General features: G+C 35.1%; 1 non-coding gene across 1 annotated transcript; it reads left to right on the plus strand.

Moving 5' to 3' along the window:
• Positions 1–248: 248 nt before the first annotated feature.
• Positions 249–380, plus strand: LOC126010152 (small nucleolar RNA SNORA51). Its single transcript, XR_007496285.1, has one exon. It is a non-coding gene; the product is annotated as a small nucleolar RNA SNORA51 (small nucleolar RNA).
• The last annotated feature ends 21,590 nt before the right edge of the window (positions 381–21,970 follow it).

Here is a 21,970-nt window from a genome sequence, read left to right on the forward strand (position 1 = left end):
AGCATCTCATATGGTCCCCGAGCCTGCCAGGAGCAATTTCTGAGCATGAAGCCAGGGGTAACCCCTGAGCACTGCTGGGTGTGACCCCCCCCAAAAAATGAAAACTATTAAAAATAAAAAAAAAATGGGGTGGAACGGAAGGACACTTGGGATATTGGTGATGGGAATGTTGCACTGGTGAAGGATTTTTTTAATATATGTATATATAAAAAATAAAAAAAAATACAAAGAAAAAAAAGAAAAGATAAGGCCTCTTAATTCTTACCACAGGCTATGTTCTTTACACTGACTGTATAGAAAGAGGAGGTCCAGAAAATGCACCCTATGAACACCTCAACCAGGCCCTTTGCCTGGTCTGTATTATGAATTGGGGGACCAAAATAAATAAATAAATAAATAAATAAATAAATAAATAAATAAATAAATAAAAATGAAAACTACGTGATTTGTAAAGTTAGTCATGACTGAGTTTTAGACATATTCATTTCCAGCACCAGTTTTACCACCAGAGTCAACTTCCCTTCATTACTGTTCTGAGATTCTTCACCACTATTCACCACCATCACCAAGTCTTCACCATCACCATGCTTTTTCACATTAAATGAAGTTTCACATTTTTAAGTTTTGTTCTTTATCTCCTGCTTTTTAGTTGTTGACTATGATTAAAAAACAAATGCATAGCACACTTCCATGCCACTACTATACTGAGGCCATTGAAGCCTGCTGCCTTCTCACTTCCAGATAATTTGTTTGCTTCTTCTTGCAACCCATCTTGATTTTTTTACTTAAACGATTACAGCACTTTCTTCAAAAATAAACTGAGCCCATCTTCATCATGCATATTAGAGCCCACTCAGGTCTTCCAAGACCAATGGCTCAAGGAAATAAAACTGCTGACTTGCTAGCAATGCCTATATTTAAATCACCTGTAGAGGAAAATTCAGCCCTACATATTGCAAGTCAGTCCCTGAAGAGGTTGACTGATGGAGGGATGGAGGATGAGGTCTTTCCCCTCCAGATTAGAGCATGCGTCTGCCACCCTGTTCAGCCGGTGGTTCTGAGGTAAAGCGGTGGGTAAACAGCTCGCAGACAGTCAGACTTGTGGAAATATTAGCTTTATTCAGTGGACAAGACCAAGTCCAAAGCTTCAACATCAGTTCCAGCCAAAAGCCCCTCGCCTTCCACAGATCCTTGTTTTTATCCCCCAAAATCAGGTACCACCCAATGGTGGAAGCAGAATCAGGTACCACCCTAAGGTGGGAGTAGAATTCCAGGTCACACCCTAGGGTAGGGCACAATCACCGATCAGGATATGATAAGTAATATAATAATCCCATAAAATGTTTACATACACAACAAACCACCATTTGTTTTTAGTAAACAAACAATATTGTCTACAATTATTAAAGGAAAAACTAGTCAATATTAAAAGAGCTGCTGTTTGCATAAGTGCATCATAGGAAAATGTAAAGAAAAACTTCTAACCTAAACACAGGGTGTCTAAAACCAGAAACATGTATTAAGGAATCAACTACAAGCTCCTGAGAAGATAAATCTAAGACTTACATAGATCCTTCAAAAAGACCCAGAAAGGTTGTGTAGCAGGCAAGAAGAAGCAACTTTTCTTTATTTGTTGTTGTTGGTGGTGGTGGTTTTTGGTATTAGGTTTTTGGGTCACACCTGACAGCACTCAGGAGTTACTCCTGGCTCCACGCTCAGAAATTGCTCCTGGCAGATACCGTGATTTGAACCAATAACATTCTGCATGAAAGGCAAACACCTTATCTTCATGCTCTCTCTCTGGACCCATTTTCATTCAAGTCCAGGTAGACCAGAAAGCCCATCCTTGAGGGCATTGAATTAGGCCCTTATTTTGTAGGAAGATGCATATATCCTCTGCACAGTGGGGGCCACTGCAATGATGATCAAATAGGCTTCTGAATGTAATCCAAGTTCTTAATCCAGGCTGAAGTCCATATGATGTCCAAAATTGATGTACCAATATAGTTGATTATTTATAGATGAGAGCTTAAGTCACAAACCAAAACAAAATGTTTAAGGCAGAGACCCTCCCTGTGTAAATAAACAAGGTGTAATGGAACCTAAAATTTCTTGGGAGGATTGTCTTTTGTAGAAACATAGGCATAACCCCTTCCTCTCAGGAGAAGATATTCAGTTATCCATTTTCATCCTCCTTGATCCAAAAAGGTTTATGGGTTGTTTCTTGTCTCTGAATATCTTCTCTAAAATGTCTTTCCGCTGCAGTGTAACTTTCCCCTTGGAGTAAGTTTAAGTAATTTATAATGATAAGAGTCAAAGATAGCAAATCCATTAGTGGTAAACCTCTTTTTCTAATTTTTTGTAATTGAGTTTTTAAGGTTCTGTGAATCCTTTCTACAATGGCCTGTCCCCTAAAATTGTAAGGAATTTCTTTCAGATGTCTTATCTGCCATTCTTCTCAAAAAAATTCAAAAGTTTTGCTAACATAGGCTGGCCCATTATCAGATTTTATAGAATATGGAATACTCATCACAGAAAAACATTATAAAAGAAAACTACAAACAGCCTTAGATTTTTTTAGAAGACATAGGAATGGCCCACATAAACCGAGAATAAGTGTCCACCACAACATGAAGATAAAGTTTTCTTGGAAAGAAATCTGTTTGAGTTATATTCATTTGCCAAAGTTAATTAGACTGTAAGCCTCTTGGGTTTGCTCCTGCTATGTGAGTCTTTTTTGTTAACGGTGCAATTATGTTGCAGTTTTCTACAATTTCTCTAGCTTTTCTCCATGGAATTTGGTAATTCACATGTAAATGGTGAGCATTTGTGTGTAGGGCTGAATGTTCCTCTACAGGTGATTTAAATATAGGCATTGCTAGCAAGTCAGCAGTTTTATTTCCTTGAGCCATCGGTCCTGGAAGACCTGAGTGGGCTCTAATATGCATGATGAAGATGGGCTCAGTTTTTTTTTGAAGAAGCTGCTGTAATCGTTTATGTAAGTTTGTATGATCAGGTTATTAGCATTAAGGGAAGCAGTGGCTATCACATGACATAAATTTACCACATACAAAGAATCAGAAACTATATTCATGGCTTCAGATACATTTTGTAATAGGTAAATTAAAGTTGCTAATTCAACTTTCTGTGCAGATTTATATTTGGTATCTATGGTCATATTAATGTTGTCTCTGATTATTCCTCCTTTTCCATTTTGGAATTCATCAATGTAAAAAACCTTGGCATTAGGAATAGGGGAATACTGAACAATCGAAGAAATAACAAACTGAGTTTTCTTTAAAAAGTCCCAAGTTTTTCCTGCTGGATAATGGGAGGATATTTCTCCTGTGAAATCTGAGAGTGTCCTTTGTAGAGATTCATTAAGAGACAATATTGACTCAATTTCCTTTTTCGGTATTGACAAAACTATTATATCTGGGTCAAAACCTAGTAAAGCTATAGATCTGAGTCTTGCCTTGTTAATACTCTCTGAAATCATTTGCAAGTAGGGGACAATTGAGTGAGGCTGTTTGTTATGTAAATACACCCATTCCAAAGGTCCTGACTGTTGTATCAAAGCCCCTGTGAGGGCTTCTATAGTTAGGAAGATTAACAGAAATACCTTTTCTCCTGGGATGAATCTTAAGAGAAGCGATTTTTGTAATCTGCTCAAGAAGATATCCAATTCATTTTTGGCAACTGTTGTTAAGTTTCTCGGGCTATCTAAAGCAGGGTCACCCTCCAAAATTTAAAGCAGAATAGACAGCTCTGCATTCGGGATTCCTAGTGCAGGGCAGAGCCAATTTACATCACCTAAAAGTCTCTGAAAATCATTAAGTGTTCCAAGGTTTTCTTTTTTAATAGAAATTTTTTGTGGACATATTGATGTCTGGTCCAAAATACAACCCAAATATTGATATGGTGGCATTGTCTGTATTTTTTCTAAAGCTATTTTTAGTCCTGATGCTTGTAAACAGTCAAGAACATAAGAGTATAAGTCCTGTAAATCTGTTTCATTGTTCATTGTGAGCAAGGTATCATCTGTATAATGAAATATCATGGTGTGAGGAAATTTTTCACCAGCAGGGCTCAAAACCTTATCTACAAAAAACTGGCACATTGTTGGGGAATTCAGCATGCCTTGGGGGAGAAAAGTCCATTGGAAACATCTGCAGGGATGGGTGTTATTGAGAGAAGGAACTGAGAATGCAAAAACCTTTTTTATCATCTGGGTGGATAGGAATATGGTAGAAGCAGTCTTTCAGATCAATTATAATTAATGGCCATTCATATGGAATAACTACAGGTGATGGTAAACCAGTCTGCAATTTGCCCATAGGTAACACGGATAAATTTACAGCTCTAAGATCCATCGAAATCTCCATTTACCGGGTTTCTTTTTTATAGTGAATATAGGTGAATTCCACTGAGAAAAAGATGGTTCAGTATGTCCTAAACTTAGCTGTTCATTCACTAATTCTTTCAGCACCTTTAATTTATCAGTTTTAAGGGACCACTGACCTGTTCAAATTGGTTTGTCAGATTTCCATTTTATTTATATTGGTGCTGGTGTTTTCATGGTAGTGGCCCCTACTAAAAATTTTGGGTTTTTAAATAAAAACAAGTTTCGGGCTCTTCTGGAGTCAATGGGATATGAAATTCTGCTTTCCACTGTTTGTGTAGGTCACAGCCCCACAGGAATGGTGAAAATGGGCCCATGTGAGGTCTGATTATCGCTTTTTAATTTTCTGGGCCATAAAATATCATAGTCCGTGTACTCAACAGACAAGAGCTCAGGCCTTCTACTTCTTCTAGCAAATATGAAATTTCCTGAAGAAGCCAATTTTCTGGCCATTCTTTATCAGAAATTACGGTAACCTGAGCACCTGTATCTATCATGTCATCAAAGGGTTGCCCTTTCAAGTGAAGTTTGATAGTTGGGTGTTCATCTTTAAATTTAGTAACCAGAGACACGATTGGGTTTTGAGCAGCACCCGGATCTGTACTTCCAAACCTCCAATTCTAGTCTTATCTGAAGTCCCAAATTTGACATAAGGCACTATTACTATCTGGGCAATCGCTTCTCCTTTTTTAAAAGTCCATGTAACTGGCACGGTAATAACTACAATGATTTCTCCCATAGAATCTGAGTCAATGACACCAGTGGTTACTGATATACCCTTTATGTTGAGGGAACTTCTGCCAAGAATCAAACCCATAGATTCTGGGGGTGGCAGGCCCACAATGCCAGTTTCTAACATGTAAGGGCATGCTCCTGGGTAAATTGTAATGTCCTCTGGGCATAATATGTCTAATCTGGCACTCCCTGATTTGGAGTGAATTCATTCCCTTATCGTGATGAATTTTCTTGGTCTGGGTTTGGAAGAATTATTGTCTGTGAACTTTGCCCCTGATTTGAAAGGGCCTGGGGGAGGCCCTGTGGGCATTTTCCTGCATCTTGTATGTGTGCCCTTGAGGAGCTGAATTTATAAGGAAAGGCAAATTCTTTTGATATGCCCCTGTTTTCCACAATGGTAGAGGGTGATATGCCTCCAGGGGATTGTGTTGAAACCTCTACTTAGGTTATTATCAATGAGTTTTCTGGATCTGCAATCTTTCACCCAGTGGCGACCCTTTTTGCATTTTGGGCAAAGACCTGGTTTATGAAAAGTGCCCTGTCCTCGAGGGGAGTAAGGCATCATTCCTTTGGTAACTGGGAAGGTCTGTGCTGAGTCTAAGTGGGGTGGGGTTTGGGGTTCCCCATAGACATTCCGACAGGCATAAAGGAAATTATTCACATCTGCCTTTTCATTTAATGTATTCAATACTAATCTATAGGCTGAATTTGCATTATGATAAGCAAAAGATTTTACTAGGAAGTTTCTCATCTCCTCATCTTCGACTTGTAACTTAGAGCATCTTTAATCTTACCTACATACTCTCATATGACTCATAAGGGCCTTGGGTAATTTTTAAAAAGTTTCCTCTACCAATGCTGTTAGAATCAATTTTTTCCCATTTTGACAATGCAATATTCCTAATTAAATTTAAGATATCTTTAGGTAAAGCAGCTTGTGTCTGAATATTTGCAAATTGATGTTCTGCCATCAATAATTCATATGATAGAGCAGAAGTCCTCAAACTTTTTAAACAGGTGGCCAGTTCACTGTCCTTCAGACTGTTGAAGGGCCAGATTATAGTAAAAACAAAAATTATGAACAAATTTTTATGCACACTGCATATATCTTATTTAGAAGTGAAGAAACAAAATGGGAATGAATACAATATGTGTCCCACAAGCCATAGTTTGAAGACCCCTGTGATAGAGTAACACCTGCCACTTGTTTTTTGGTACCATCTGGGCTATGTAATTTGGCTTTTATGCCTTCTGAATAGTACATTTCCCATTCAGTTTGCTGTTTAGACGACGGGCATATTTCAGAGATTCTTTTAAAATCATACAAAGTCCAAGATGAGTTATGACTCCAAAGTCTTACTAACTCCACACTGTATGGTGATTTTGGACCATACTCTTTACATGCTTTTTTAAACCGATCTAATTCTTCCATCTGATAGTGTACATAGTTAGAAACATTTACCCCATGTAAAGGGGATGAGGCTGTATTAGCAAAGTTACTCTAACTAGAGCTCTGAGGCCATGTGTGTGGTTCATTGTCTGAATGTGCACTGTGTGCAATTCAATTTTGTGAGTAGATTTAGGCCTCACTTGTTAGCACCGGAGGTTGATCATTGTCTGAGTCACTAGTGTCATGCCATTTGCTAGAATCAGACTTAACTTTCCAAGTTGTTTTTCTTCCAGCAAAAATTTCTATATTTTTGATGGTGGGGCTTCATTCAACAGCCTGAACCTTGGTCTGAATTTTTGTCAGAAAGATTTCCTTATTATCCATACTGGTGTTAGCCTCACCATTTCAACACTTTCTGTTTCCTAAATACCAGCCAATAACTATGCTCACAGTAACAATGTGAGCCAACACAGAACTTCTACAAACTATGACAGCTGGAGACAATTCAATTTTCATTTGAAATATAGACCACAACCATCCAACTGCAGTGATTGTCCTTAAATCAAAACCAATTAGTTTTAAACAAAATGGAATAATCTACTTGTATAATAGAGAACCAATGTGTAAGCAAAAATGTGGCAGAATCTACATGACTAAACACAGAAACCATTTAATGATTAGCAGAGGAAATTTCCAATGAAGTATTTCACTTACAGTTATTGAGGGTCCAGGTTCAGCTTGTCTGGGCGCCATTATGTTGCAAGTCATCCCCTGAAGAGGTTGACTGATGGAGGGATGGAGGATGAGTTATTTTTCCTCCAGCTCAGAGCACACGTCTGCCACCCTGTACAGCTGGAAGTTCTGAGGTAAAGCGGTGGGTAAACAGCTCGCAGACAGTCAGGATTGTGGAAATATTAGCTTTATTCGGTGGACAAGACTAAAGTCCAAAGCCTCAGCATCATTTCCAGCCAAAAGCCCCTTGCCTTCCACAGACCCTTGTTTTTATCTCCCAGAATCAGGTACCACCCAATGGTGGGATCAGATACCAACAAATGGTGGAAGCAGAATCAGGTACCACCCTAAGTTAGGGCACAATCACCGATCAGGGTAGGGTCAGAAACATAATAATCCCATAAAATGTTTACATACACACCTACACACAAATGCTCACCCTTTACATGTGAATTACCAAATTTCATGGAGGAAAGCTAGAGAAATTGTAGAAACCTGCAACATATGTGCACCGTTAACAAAAAATACATAGTAGGAGCAAACCCAAGAGGCTTACAGTCTAATGAACTTTGGCAAATAAATATAACTCAAACAGATTTATTTCCAAGAAAACCTTATCTTCATATTGTGATGGACATTAATTCTCAATTTATGCAGACAATTTCTATGTCTTCTCAAAAATCTAAGGCTGTTTGTAGTTTTCTTTTACAATGTTTTTCTGTGATGGGTATTCCATATTCTGTAAAATCTGATAATGGGCCAGCCTATGTTAGCAAAACTTTTGAATTTTTTTTGTGACGAATGGCAGATAAGACATTTGAAAGAAATTCCTTACAATTGTAGGGGACAGGCCATTGTAGAAAGGATTCAAAGAACCTTAAAAACTCAATTACAAAAAATTAGAAAAAGTGGTTTACCACTAATGGATTTGCTATCTTTGACTCTTATCATTATAAATTACTTAAACTTACCCCATGGGGAAAGTTACACTGCAGCAGAAAGACATTTTAAAGAAGATATTCAGAGACAAGTAACAACCCATAAACCTATTTGGATCAAGGAGGATGAAAAATTGATAGCTGGATATTTTCTCCTGAATGGACGGGGTTATGCCTATGTTTCTACAAATGATAACCCTCCCAAGAAATTTTAGGTTCTATTACGCCTTGATAGAAATCAGGCTAGCTCAAATGATCAAATTCAGACTATAAACTCCCCTTCAGAGCAAAAACAGAATACACCAAACACTAACAACAGTAATATTGCTGAGGTCTCTGGGGCAGGAAACAAGGATTTAGTTGTCACACACCATACATTGAGTGAGACTGACGGTAGTAATAAACGCTTCCACTCCGAGATGCAAAAGGAAAGACAGGAACGTGTCTTAACTGGGCTCCAAAATATAGGAAACTCTTGCTACATGAACTCAATATTGCAATGCTTGTATAATATTTCAGATTTGACTCAGTATTTTTATCAAGATCATTATAAAAAGGATAATAACAAGAAAAATTCAATGGGGCATGAAGGTAAATTAGCCGAAGAATTTGGTCAGCTCAAAACCATGGGAAATGGATTTCATAGACATATTAACCCTGAAAGCTTCAAAGTAACAATTGGTTTACTTAATGACCAGTTTGGTGGACACAATCAGCAGAATCCACAAGAACTACTGATGTTTCTAATAGAGGGACTACATCAGGACTTGCTTACTGTAAATCTAATGACAGACAAAAATACACATCTTATGGAAAATGAAAATTATGAGCAATTTAGTCCAGAACACCAAAAGGCTCACAAATCTATTATTTATGATCTTTTTCAAGGACAATTCAAATCTATACTACAGTATCTCACATGCCAACAAAAGTCTGAGGTTTATGAGACATTTGTTCATTTGTCTCTGGCTGTTACATCTACAGATAAATGTACATTACAGAAATGCCTCTCTGAATTTTTAAAGAAGAAGAGTTAAGGGATGACAACAAAGTTCAGTGCAACAGCTGCAAAACTAGAAGAAATTTTTCAAAGAAAACGTATTTATGGACACTGCCACCAGTACTTATAATACACTTGAAACGTTTTGATTTTGATGCAAACAAATAAAAAATTGCATACTTATGTGAATTTTCCTTTAGAAAACCTCAATTTAGTAGAATTCACTTTAGAGAATAAAACAAGATTAAGAAATACAACTTATCATCAGTGTCAACCCATTATGGTAAAGTTCACTATGGACACTGTACTTCATACAGTAAAATTGCTGCAAAACAACACTGGATCAGTTTTGATGACAAGAAGATCAAAAAAGTCCCTAATACATTGGTGAAGTCCACAGCAGCATACATCCTGTTTTATACTTCTTAAAGATCTACAATGAACACTAGATAATCATTTCACTTCCTTATTGGTTGCTATTAATTTTCTATGATTCTTTCCACAAGCATGATCAATAAATAGGATTAAAAATCATGGACCCCCAATGTGTTTCCTTGTATGGTGGATTTTAGTCTTAATTTAATTACTGCTCTAGGTCTCAGTTAATCATGAAATCTTACAATTTAATTTAGTCAAGGTTCACCTGAAAGAAAAATTTCTCATCATATTAATGTTTTTCTTTCTAGGTATACTCATTTAATGACTTTCACTCTTTTTATTTTAACATCATTACTTTATTTCCTCAATTTAGGTTTTAAGATGCTGACATAATGATAATTTTTAGGTGGACTTTCTTCACAGTGCTTCTCGCCTATGATTGACTATCATAGAGTTACTGTTATACAATAACTTTGTATATATACTGTTATACACTTATACTAGAGTTTTCCATATTTGTATTATGCATAAAATTCTCTTTCAGATCTGCTCTGCTCTGCCATAAAATTTTTTTTCAAATTTGAAATGATTCATCTAAACATTTGCCAGCTATTACATTTTAAAGCTTTTAGTCAATTCAGCTGAATTCTTTTTTCTTTTGCTCTAATTTGGATCCTTTTCAACAAATATTTTTGGTATGAGTGAGTATTATGGCCATATTTTTTGTGAATTCTGTATGTGTATGTCTTGTTCTGTGTCTGTTTTGCATATTTTGTATATAGTTCCCTTTTTTTAACTTTATCTTCCCCAATTTAGTCATCCTTATCCTTCCTTCTCTCTTCTTGTCCTTAACATTTAATTTTCAGGATTCCCTTCACATGTGCAACTCATCTCCTTCACCCACAACTACAAGCCTCCTGATCTCAGCCTGAGGCAGAAATCTGTGACTGTTGGAGTTTTGTACCATGTTTGCTGCAACCTTGTTGGAAATGAGCCACCTGGAATTTGTGTCACAATGTAGCCCCAGAGAAAAGATCCAGAGATAAGACCCACAGTCTTTAGATCCTAGTTAAACTGTGCTATCTGAATTTCTGGTTTCCATCCATATACTTAGTGCTATTGTTGACCATTTCTACAGTGGCTACCCCAAGATTGCACCGTTCCCAAAGGAAATGTAGAAGCCCAACCAACTCATCATGGTAATGATGTAATGCTTGGGGATGCCCCAACACATGGATGACTGTACTGGCCTTCCTTCTTCATTTAGCTTTATGTTATCTTCTGTATCAGGCTTCAACCCACTTTTCCAGACCCAACAACTTTCTTTTGTCAGTCTTTTCAGAGTTCCAGACCCCTCATCTTTACAGATTGGTATTGGTCTCTGTAGAAATTTCACCTTTTCTATTTTTCTTATAATTTTATTCCTTTGAATTTATATTTGATACTACAGTTCTTTTGACTAATGTAATTGTTTTTCTATTTTAGTTTTTAATTTTATGAATTCATATTGTATTACATTAGGGTTTTGCTTTCTTGACTTTAGGTTAGTGAGTTAGATATTGTTTATAATTTTCTAAATGATATTTTTGACTGTTCTCAGAGTTTTTTGCATGGGCGCATCATAGGCAAAATACTAGGTTCATAGGAGGTTCCACTCATTTTGGATGGGCCCTCAAATTGTTTATTTACACAGAGAGGATCTCTGCCTTAAATATTTTGTTTGGTTTATGACTTAAGCTCCCATCTATCAATAATTGACTGTATTGGTACATCAATTTCGAACATCATATGGACTTCAGCCTGGATTAAGAACTTGGATTATGTTCAGAAGTCTATTGATCATCATTGCAGTGGCCCACCCCACCCCCACTGTGCAGGGGGTATATGCTTCTTCCTCCAAAATAAGGGCCTAATTCAATGTCCTCAAAGATGGGCTTTCTGGTCTACCTGGACTTGAATGGAAAATGGGTTTGGAGAGATAGCATGGAGATAGGGTGTTTGCCTTAGACACAGAAGGATGGTGGTTCGAATCCCGGCATCCCATATGGTCCCTTGAGCCTGCCAGGAGCAATTTCTGAGTGTGGATCCAGGAGTAACTCCTCAGCGCTGCCAGGTGTGACCCAAAAACCAAATACCAAAAACCAGCAACAACAACAAATAAAGAAAAGGTGCTTCTTCTCACCTGCTACACAACCTTTCTGGCATCTCTTCGAAGAATCTATGCACATCATAGATTTATCTTCTTAGGAGGTTGTAGTTCATTCCTTGATACATGTTTCTGGTTTTAGACACCCTGTGTTTAGGTTAGAAGATTTTCTTTACATTTTCATGTGATGTGCTTATGCAAACAGCTGTTCTTTTATTATTGACTAGTTTTTCCTTTAATAATTGTAGACAATATTGTTTGTTTATTAAAAAATGGGGAAATTGTTGTGTATGTAAACATTTTTATGGGATTATTATGTTACTGACCCTACCCTGATTGGTGATTGTGCCCTACCCTAGCGTGTGACCTGGCATTTTGCTTCCACCCTAGGGTGGTACCTGATTATGCTCCCACCATTAGGTTGTACCTAATTCTGGGGCATAAAAACAAGGGTCTGTGGAAGGCGAGGGGCTTTTTGTCCTGGACCTATTCTTAGGCCTTTTGGCTTCGGCCTCTTCACGGAATAAAGAGCTGTTTTCTTCGGAAGCCTGACTGCCTGTTGGCTTTCTTCCCGCCAAATTCACCTCAGAACCGCCGACTAAACAGGGTAACAGTCGTGTGGTCCGAGCTGGAGGAGAAAAGCCTCATCCTCCATCGCTCCATCAGTCAACCTCTTCAGGGGCTGACTTGCAACACACCATGATTACAAACATGTTTTTAGTTGGGTTTCAGTCATAAAAAGAACACCCCCTTCACCAGTTTAACATTTCCACCACCAATATCTCCTCATCTCCCTCCCTTTCACCCCGTTATCATCTTGAATAGCAAAAGGAATTTAATTAGAAATGGTAACACATAATTAAATTTTTAATGACAAACAAATTTCTAGTAAATACACCTATCTATATGATGTGCTGGCATATATATACATATAAAAGTCTTCATTAAATAATTTCCTCAACTTGGTAATGTCCCTCCTCTCTTTTTAAGTGCCCAAGACCCTATCCCATTATTGACATGGAATAAAATTGTGTCCTAATTGATTTACACTGAAATTTATATTAACATATATTTTTCAAACATAAATAACTAAATTGACAACTTGACCTATCATTTAAGAAAATTAATGAGTAGCGCATATATATGTATATACAAATAGATATATAGATATATATTTCCTTCTCATAAGCACAAAATACTGCTTCACTAAAGAATCCACAATTTTAATTTTCATTCAAATTCACTTATCTGTTTTCACAAAAATATAATAATACATATTGATAGAACTTTTTGTTTATATCCAGTTCTATAATGTGTAAAAATTTTATTTAATTAGCATACCGTTCTTTCAAAGAAAGGTACAATACTGTTTTTTTAATGAATTTATATTAAGACCAAATAATAAATAATTGGTTTCTGGTACCTGTGACTTCTAAATATTGTCTGAAAATACTCTATCATGTAATATATAGTTTAATATAAAATATACAACCAGGTAATGTTGAATATATTTCACATTTTATATATTTATATAATGATATATTATGTATTAAATATATAATACATAATTTTATACAAATTGTTAGTCTATCTCAGGTAATTAAGTTCAGTAATAACTAATACCAGGATTCACTAACTGAAGCTCAGATAAAGTTTCAACAGGAACCATATTTGAATGACAAATGTAGGTCAATTTTCTGAACTACATTGCAATATAAAAATTGATTCTTGGGGCCAGAGCTATAAGGCGTTTGCCTTGCATGTGGCTGACCTAGGATGGACAGCAGTTGAATCCCTGGCGTCCCATATGGAACGATTTTGAAGCGTATAGCCAGGAGTAATCACTGAGCATCACTGGGTGTGCCCCCCCCCAAAAAAAACAAAAAAATAATTTTTTGGTTTTTAGTCTATGAAGAATTTAAAAATGAAGTCTGGTATACTTGTTTGTAAAACAATATTGAGATGATATCTGGTAAAAAATACAAGATAACTATTTAATAAAATGCCTTGTATAATTTACATGTTTTTTACTTTTTAAGAACAAAAGTTTTGAAACTTTACAAATTATCAATATGAATAAAACTTTACTGAGTTTCTTTATTGTCAAAAATAAATTGGGACATTATTGTTTAAATGTTATTTATTTCAGGATCATTTGTAACCTAAAATTTCTAAAGCTATTTTACCAGCCTAGATAAGTAACAAGACAAAGCCATTATAATTATCACATCTACTCAAAAACATTACAAAATTAAGCTCACAACAATTCTTCCTATCACAGCCTTTGTCACATATGATGACAGAGATCCATGAGTGAAAAATTAGTTGATCCTAAAAATGAAAATCATCTGTCCTAAACCCTTTTCCCCTAGTTTTAGCAAGCTAAACCCTTTACTTTCTATATGTTCTATATGAGCACAGACACACCCATAAAGATATATGCCACCTTTTATGTACACTTTTTCTGTATGTTGTGTTAAAATATGTATGTGCATTTCAGATATCAAAAATGCTAACTTCAGCTTTTACATGAACATATTTAAAGTAAAGTTAGAGGGAAAGGAATGAGGCAGTTATGGTGAATGTTTGACAGCAAAAACTAGATGACAAATAGTGAACCATTAAAGCATTTCCTCCATAATTTTCAATTTTAGATATAGAAAGACCTTTAATTTTGAGTGGAGCTTTTTAGTGGTTTTTATTTGGAGCTTTCTGTACTATAAGTACATCTTAAAATGTTTCTTAAACCAAATACTCAAATTTAAATAATATTTAAATCAATTTTCCCATTGAGTTTCATGGAGATAAGTCCTCACATAAAGTTATCTTCATGAATTCTTCCCTTACTATCTTCCTTATATTTGACTTAGTCACTCTTTTTATTGGCCCACATTTGTCTGAGGAGGATGTTCTCCATAACTCTAATAGGACCCCAATTTTCATCCATGAAATTGTACTATGTCAAAGTATTTAGCAGTTTGGGAAATATGCATCACTACATTTGAGTCATTGACATATCAGTAAATACCTCAATAGGATAGAAATGAAAACTACGATACTTCAGAAAAGAAATTAGTTTAGCCAGTTGATGATAGTAAACTCATTAATATAGTATTAGAATCCTATTTATTGAAATCAGAAAGTACACCTTTAACATGGTATATCCACTTTTAAGAACTTGTCATTGGCCTTCATATATATATTTGTTCTGTTCTTAGGTCATACCCATCTGTGCTGAGGGTGTAGTCTGAGATTTTTTTCTCTAGATCAATACTGGTGATCTTGGAGGGGGACATAAGTTGCTAGAAATTAAACCAAGGCCAGTATAATGTAAGGAAATTATGATAGCTATTGTACTATCTCTCTGGCACTCCCCATCTTCTTTTTAATATGGTATCTCTGTCTACATGATCCCTTTATATGCTATGCAAGTTCTATACTTAATATTGTCTCATTTTTCCCAATGACCTATGTAATCCAGAATTTTTGTTCAATTTAAATCTTAAACATAAAGAAAACATTAGTCTTTATTCCTTCATGTGAAGAATGATATCTGTTTATTTTTAAATGTATATTTAATTAAAATTACATGTGACCACTCCACATAGGACTGAAGTGATTGATTATAACTACGGATTTAGCAGAGATACCTTAGCATCAAAAATTTAATTATTTGATGTACTCAATAAAGTTCTTATTTCCTTTGTCTGTTTGCTTGTTTTTTTTGGGTCACATCCAGTGGTGCTCAGGAATTACTCCTGGCTCTATACTCAGAAATCGCTCCTGGCAGGCACAGAGGACCATATGGGATGCCAGGATTCAAACCACCATCCTTTTGCATGAAAGGCAAACGTCTTACCTCCATGCTATCTCTCGGTCCCTTATTTCTAAAGTGATCTTTTGACTAATTAACTTCAAAAATTGAGAGTGTTAAGCTTTATTCTGGGTCACAATTTAACTAATACTAACTGAATCAGCTAATTTTACAGCTCAGATATAATTTTCAGTAAACCATTTCACATGTACTAGTAAATGGACTTTTTATATAAAATTAAATAAAGAAGCATCTACATTAATGTAAGTAAAGCCACCATCCTTTCTTCCTGACTTACTAAGTGGTAATAAAACCACACAGAGAAAGTATGGGGTTTCCACAGCAACCCATATTTTCTGGAACAATAAAATTCTATTTTTTCTTGGGTTCCTTTGCCAACTTAAAATAATTGATAACAAAATCTTATTTTTCAAATGAAAGAATAATTGACTATGAAAGGTATACTTTGGTTCTTATATTCTCTTTGTGATGTTTCAGGTTTTAATTTCTGAAAACTTTACCTGGAAAGAATAATGGTTTTTAACCATAATTTTAAAATAATAATTTTCACTTTTGTTAACTCATTTCATATGGAAAAGTCTGTACAAATGTCATTTAGAAAGCTAAATTATTTAATAAACCATCATTGCCATTTCCTTTACCAAGTAATCACTTGGTAAAATTTATTGAAATACAGATAAAGAAAATAAAAAGGGACAAATAAGTTAAGGTGATTGTCTTAGCTGGTGAAGCAAAGCAGGAAGTCACAATAAAATGGTCACTTCTTTTGATTCACATTCAACTATTTGAGAAAGCAAGATTGAGCAGCTCAAATGTGGAGATCTACATTTACAAGAGTTTATTGAGAGGGCTGCTTTGTCCTCTAATGACATATTTTGGATTCAAATGAATCTAAGAAATTTATCATCCTCAGTAAGGAGAAAGAATTACAGGGCATCAAATATGCCTTCCTCTTCAGCGACATAACACATTGTGTTATCCTTACTTGAATTACACACTAAGCTGACTTGCAATTACAGAGAATCTTCACCAGGTAAGTCTGTTTGGAATGCATGTACAGCATGGATTTCTTTCAAGATTCATTCTCGTCTGCCTCCCAGATGTAAATTGATACCAAGGCCATCAACAAGATGTCAAGTAAAGACAGTAGTCAAGCAATATGACCCATAAATAAATTTATGTAATGCAATTTGTGACACTGTAAAAGGACTAATAGGATGATAAACAAGAGTAGAGAGAGAAAGGCAGAGATTGAGATATTTGAAGAAATATAGAAATGACAGACAGAGAGATATAAGACAGCAAAAGCAATTTTTGAATGATATGCATAATATGTGATAATTGACTAAATGACAATTGTGTTCATGATTTTAGATCTGGAATTACTCAACTATTGATCATACACAAAGCGTCTGACACTTAATGAGCTATCATATTGCTGTCTTTAAGTACATTTCATTGCCAGCATTTAATAATATAGCGACTGTAATCTGACATTATGCAAATATGTGATACTATTATAATTGTCTTAGTAGGTAAAATTAAACACAAAGAAAGTGGACATTTAAAATTCAAGACTTTGCTTCAACTTTTAATTGGAAACACTTAGTTTCTATTTACTCTTAAAAGTAATGATTTTTCAGAAGATTGTCTATCTCTTTAATGTCAAGGATTATTCTCTCTGTTAAAAAAAAGTTAGAAATATTGGATTGTGGAGCATGCATTTATTTATGAGATTCAATTTGTTCAGTCCTTTAAAGCATGTCACATTCCTGGTCTGCTCTTGGACATTTACATAAAACTTAAATGTCCATTCTAATTACGTTTGCTAAATCTTCCTTAAGAAGATAGCCTGAGACTACTTTAAGAATTCAAATTCCAGAATAGAAGTGACCTAAATTTTTCTTTGAAAATTGAGGTATCCCCGTGTTTAATGTAATAAATGGAAAGCAGATAACCTCACTTTATTTTTCCCTATAAATGACTTTTTTTTAGTCAGAACTCACTTTGCATAGCAAATTATATTCTATCATGTGCTTTTCTCCAGAGAATTGGCAACCAAAATTTCAAATTACAAAATTAAGATTTTAAGAATTGTACATCTTTTTTCAAACATTTGGTTGAAACATGACAAGAATTCTGATACATTACCACCAACCTTCAGGCAAGATTTGACTAAAATAATCAAGTTACTTCAAAACTTACTTTATCAGGGATGAGGATAAGTCTTTTGGATTCTCTGCTGGTTCTGCTGATTTTTGGTATCTTTCCATCATTTATTAGGTGTAATTATTTAAACGTTTAGCTTCTCATTTAATATAACAAATGATTATAGTACTTAGGGTTGGAAAAGTCACCTACAAAAATACTAGAATTTGCAAAGTGATTTTCAAGATGAGACAAGAAAAAATAAAGTGCAGATGGAGAGAAAGAGTAATTAAGTCACAGAATAAAATGTATGGGGAAACTTCTGTGACTGCACTTCAATAATCTTATGAACTTAAAGTAGGGCCAAAGCGGTGGTGCAGAACGTAGGGCATCTAGGATGGACCTCAGTTCGATCCTTCGGCATCCCATGGAGTCCTCCAAGCCAGGAGCTATTTCTGAGTGTATAGCATATAGACAGGAGTAACCCCTGAGTGTCACTGAATGTAGCCCAAAAACCTAAAAAAAAAAAAAAAAAAAGATGAACTTTTTTATTGTGAAGGGTTGTTTCTTTCTTTCTTTTTTATTTTTTTTACTTATTTTTGCATAACAGCAAGGAATAGTCTTAGAAATGTTACTTTTTTCAGCAAAAATTTGGACTTGAGAAAAATTATATTTTAATTTAGCATATATAAACCAATTAATAACAATTTTCAAGAATTGTGTTTGCAGGTAGAAAGGTCTAAAATTTAGAAGGTTTAATTTTATTAAAATTCAAATGCTGAGAATTCAAAGTATCCACAAAAATGCTTGAGTTTTGATAACACTCAGCAGGGTGAAAAAATTTTCTCTACAAAGAGCAGTTAGGATATTTATGACATCGTTCTAGGGGCCTTGTGATACGGGAGGAGTTGGCAGATAGGAGTAGACTGTTGATGAAAAGTATACATTCCATTATATACCATTATAGATCAAATAGTTTTGCTGTGGCCTAGGAGCTAGTTGCTTCTCTCTGCTACAAAGGAATCCACTCTTCTTTATTTTCAACACTATATATACTATAATTATTATGTATACTAATACTTCAATAATATATTCAAATAACAAATAATGCAGTTGTTTTTCTTAGCAGAATAACTTCAGAATTTAAAATATACACAAAATGTCTTATTTTGTGAGGGCAGGGAAAATATAAAAAATATTGAATTAAAAAAATAACAGGATTTCTGTGTACCTTGTTTACCAACAGGAATAAGTGCATAAGCTAAGCAGACACAGATGTTTTTTCTTCTCCCATCATTTATCTTATGTTGTGCTGTGTGTGCCTTCTCTTTGTAATCATATTGTTTTCCCAAAATATTGAAAATAATATTTCCCAAATACCTTTTTTTTTGCAAATGGTTATTTTTTTATAATAATATCTTTATTTAAGCAACATGCTTACAAACATGTTTTAGTTGGGGAAATGGCCTTAACACATTTCCCCTCATGTATTCAAGAAGAGAAAATGAGAGAAAGTGGAATGAAAGAGAGGATCTAGAAGATGAATGGAAGAAAACAAGCAGGGAGGGGAGAATGAAAGAAGAGAGAGAAAAATAGAGGATTGAGAGGACAGAAGAGAAGGGAGAGAGGAAGTAAATAAGGAAGAAGAAGGTGGTAGAAACTTGGTTTTAGAAAGCCGTGCCTTCATTTTCTCACAAAAGATGAAATTATATACAAAACTGTTGGGGTATTTTCCAATACCACATAGTAAGAAAAATGCTACTTATCTCCCTTCAAGCACATGTTCTTTGAGCACTGTGGCATTGCCTCTTCTCAGAATGTTTTACAAGCTTTTATCAGTGGCAAATGGTTATTTTAAACTAAGATTATGGGTTATGGGCATAAGGATCTTGACAAGAAATGCATTTGTATCAGAAGAACCAATTCAATTCTTTATTCATCTTATTATTATTTAATATTTATTCTCTTAATATTATCTTACTTATCTTATTATATTTTTGTTATTTAAACTATTCTTTACTATTATTATTGAGAAATGGAATTTCTCAAGCAATGTCTGGGAACCCTAAGGCCTCTAATAGTAAGACACTGTGAACTAACTCAGATAGTTTTATATTGGGGGTCCAAGAATGAGGTTCTATGGGAAGCTACTAGGTTGATACCTAGGAGTGCTTTAGTGAGGGCATGTTTTGGTATCCAAGTATACAAAACATATGCCCCTGTGTTCTGTACTAGCATTGCTCTGGAATCATTAAAATGGATTTTACAGCAGGACAAACAATTTCACAGATATTGAACATGACTCCACTTTGCCATCTATCCCCTTCTCTTTCCTGCAAGCCCCAAATCCTAATTTATTTTTTACTTCAGGAACTATACATATTTTGTCCCCTCTACTGTAATTTCTACATCCAATTTACCTATACAATTGCATAGGTATGTCATTTAATTTATCCTTCTACTCTTTTTGATGTTGGTATGATTATTGGACTAGCCCAATGTAGCCCACAGTAATGGGACAAATAATCTTTTCACCCTACATTTACTTTTTCTAAGTAAAAAGATCCTGAGAAAAAGATAGTAAGGCAGTAGTTATAGATCATGGTTCTAATATATGTCAGTAGAGCCATGACATTAGCTGACCAAGCTCAAGAGCAACATAAGGGTACCTATTCTTGTTTCCAATTAATGTTTTAAAATGCATTCAAACATAATATATAGATAAATTGAAATAGGCAAGCTTTATTTAACATTTATGACATGATAGCTTTTACCATCACAATAGAAAGAAATAATAGATTTTTGTCTTTATTTCTGTCTCTAGGTATAAAATTAAAAATTGTGATTTTCAGGATTATAAGATTGACTGAAGCTCCTTTGTTATTTATAAAGATCCAGTTTGAAATAAAATTGAATTTATCAAAATGAATTGACTCTTTTTACCAAGGGTCTCTCAGGACATGGCTTGTATGCCAGAGTATACAACAATGTGATTAAAGATTTGCAAATTTTAACCTAATCACTAGGAATTGGAAAAATAATAGTGATTGAGTTCAAATTGTAAAAACAAAGGAGATTGAGTCTAGACACCAATTTTCTATAATGTAAATAATAATGGATATTCAATGAAATTTTCATAAAATTCTTTAAAAGGTAAGTGCAAATTTTGTAGATTAGTGAATAGTTTGTAGTTTGGTAAATAAAAAAAGAAGGAATTGAATGCCTCTTTCCTGCAGTCATCCTCATTATATTACATAGACAAGTACATATATAAAAAACACTATTTATTAGATATACATGCTGCTATTTATATGCAGTAATATAGTATATGCTAGAATATGCAGTACTATAGATACTACATATATGAATACTATATGTCTCTTCAATCCAGTCATTTCTAATTTCTAATCTTTACAATTAATTAGCAAATGGAAATTAAGTTTATAAAACTCAAGGCCAAGGGTAGGTGGCGCTGGAGGTAAGGTGTCTGCCTTGCAAGCGCTAGCCAAGGAAGGACCGCGGTTCGATCCCCCGGCGTCCCATATGGTCCCCCCAAGCCAGGGGTGATTTCTGAGCACATAGCCAGGAGTAACCCCTGAGCGTCAAACGGGTGTGGCCCCCCCCCAAAAAAAAAAAAAAAAACTCAAGGCCAAAAAGCAGTTTCAAGAGGAACTACTCCCAATCCTGGCAAGACTCTTTCATGAAGTCGAAAAAATGGAAACACTTGGAAATAGCATTTATAAAGCCAACATCACCTTGATACCTAAACCAGACAGAGATGCTACGAAAAAAGAAAACTACTGGCCAATATTGCTGATGAATGCAGATGCAAAGATCCTCAACAATATCCTGGCAAATAGGATTCAATGCCTCAGTAAGAAGATCAACCACAAAGATCAATTGGGTTTCATCCCAGGAATGCAAGAATGGTTTAACATTCTTAAATCTATCAATATAATACACAACATCAACAACAAGAAAAAATAAAAATTACATTATCATATCAATAGATGCAGAGAAAGCATTTGATAAGGTCCAACACCCATTCTTGATCAAAACTCTCAGCAAGATGGGAATGGAAGGAACCTTTCTCAATATAGTTAAGGCCATCTACCACAAGCCAGTGGCAAATATTATCCTCAATGGAGAAAAACTAAAAGCCTTCCCTCTAAATTCTGGCACAAGACAAGGCTGTCCTCTCTCACCACTCCTATTCAACATACACTGGAAGTACTCGCTATAGTGATTAGGCAAGAAAAAGATATC

Source organism: Suncus etruscus, chromosome 5 (assembly GCF_024139225.1).
Source record: "Suncus etruscus isolate mSunEtr1 chromosome 5, mSunEtr1.pri.cur, whole genome shotgun sequence".
NCBI classification, from domain to species: domain Eukaryota; kingdom Metazoa; phylum Chordata; class Mammalia; order Eulipotyphla; family Soricidae; genus Suncus; species Suncus etruscus.